We start from the raw sequence: 2,258 nt of genomic DNA, 5'->3' as shown, positions 1-2,258 counted from the left end.
CAGAGCGGCCCCAGCCTCAGCCCCGCTCGGCCCCGCCAAACTTCCCGAGTTCCCGGGAGCCCTTGGAGCGCCCGGAGGGTCCCCCGGCTCTCCGTGTGACATCCGTCTTGGGCTGAGGACATCCTGCACCTGCAGCAGCTCGGGACCCTGCCGGGGCTGGGGAAGGCTCCCCCGGCCCATACCCACTCCAAATGTGGCCCTTATTCCAGGGCATTTCAGACTCAATCCCCCCAAGTTTTCCTCGGGATACCACTGCAAACCTACCATGTGATGACTGAAATTCCCCAGAGACTGGGTATAGTTAGTTCATTAAAACTTCCCGGACTAACTTGAGCGCTGGGCTGCTACAGCATAAGAGGGGCAAGAGGAAATTTATCTGTACATTTTCGTCTTTGCCTATTTTTTTTTAACGTAATGAAATTAAAACTTTTGGAGCTCACAGTTGACATTTTGCAGAAAATTGAGTTATCAAGGCAGTAATTATTTCACGGGGAGATAAAACTCTCATAGCCCTAACTGTCAAATAGGGGCCTTTTCAGATTTTAATTACAAAATAAAATTAGTCTGCTCTTCCTCGGAAGGGTTTGTGAGTGGCTAAACAGAGCTTTCCCCAATACTGGTGGTCGTCAAACTCTGCTAATTAGCAATGCTGAGAAATTCCAGTTAACAAGGACATTCTCTAAGTCTCTGCAGGTTCCCTGCCGTTCGCCTTCATTTCCATAAGAAGATTAAGAGTGGAGGGGAACACACTCAAATGCAGATGCAGAAAAGAAGCGTTTTTAACAAGCATCATAATAGTAAGATGCTTGGCTAGTTCTCACCTAATTACTGCAAGTTAAACCTCTATTTGCTGCTAAGGACAAAAAATGGAGCTGCAATCTCCCATCTCCACAAGTCTGCTTAATAGTTTGCTTTAGACTGGTTACTAGTAGGTTCAGGAAAAAAATAATATGAAAATGTGTATATTCTTTCCGATACAGTTAACACGATAGGTTGTATCCGTAGGGCTTTTAGAAAAATCGGCGAGCATTAGAACAATAAATACATAAAATCCAAGTAGTTAACATTCATTTTCTTTTTAAGAGACTCATAACCTGGAAATAAGAGCGCGTGTGCCGCAGAGCCCATCACTGAGAACATTTGCAGACTATTTGTTTAATGTAAGCACTTTTCATTTCCATAAATTATACCAAAGGCAACGATTTTTTAAATCCACTCAGATTAAACCGTCCCTCTGCAGGCCTCCCTTCCCTGGCTGTATTCTTAGAGAGCAGTGGTGTTATTGTCATTAATATAGAAAATCAGGGACCATTTCATCTTTTCTTTTCTTTTTTTTTCTTTTTTTTTTTTTTTTTATTTTGTAGCCAGCTTCCCGGTCTGCCTCTGCTTCCGCCCACCCGCGTGTGTATTCCCAACCAAGCAAACCTCCATACCCAGAGGAAAGGCACAAAATGCCCTAAAAGAGCCATCGCCCTCACCTTATTTCCTGTATTGCACTACTATGTATATATGCCAGTTTATTGCATCGATAATTAAAAGTGTTAATTAAAATAGAGACGTAAATACTCCCGATAGCACAATTGTTAGGCATTTCCTATCCTTTATTCCTATGATAAATGCAATTAGGAAAGGACCAGGCCCCGAAAGGCTCTCAGTGAGCACAGGGCAGCCCACGGTGCCTGGTCCTGCGTGGAGCTCTGGGCCGTGTACCCCACGCACCTCCCGCAGCTACAGCCAGAGCAAAAATAACCCCTTGCCTGCGCACCGCCAGCCCTCGCTTATCGGTTTAGCACAATGAGCAAGCACCTACACCGCCCACCCACCCCCTTAAAAAAAAAATCAAAATAATTATCCCTAAAATTATTTTTTAATAACTTTATCAACGGGAGACCAAGGCGAGAACAATAAGACAGTTAACAGCCGCCGTGCATTCAGGAGTGTCTGGACAATCCCAATCCGGTTATACCCCACATCTCATAATTTGCACTTATGTTTCGACGGTTTAACCTATCACTTATCTAGGGGTTATATATACATTTTCGAATTAAACGCATTGGACCCGATAGGATTTATTTGCATAATCTACGTGGAGGGAAAAAAAAAGAGATGCGTCCCTCTTCGCTGGCGGGTTTTTATTATTATTATTCTTTGTTGTTATCATTATTACTATTATTTTTATTATTGTTATTCCGCCGGGTGTCATTTCCCGCTCCCTTCCCCCCGGCCCTCGCGCGGCTCCCGGCGGCGCCTCCCGCCCG

The sequence above is a fragment of the Geospiza fortis genome, unplaced genomic scaffold (genome assembly GCF_000277835.1).
Source record: "Geospiza fortis unplaced genomic scaffold, GeoFor_1.0 scaffold172, whole genome shotgun sequence".
NCBI classification, from domain to species: domain Eukaryota; kingdom Metazoa; phylum Chordata; class Aves; order Passeriformes; family Thraupidae; genus Geospiza; species Geospiza fortis.
This window is presented reverse-complemented; position numbering follows the sequence as displayed.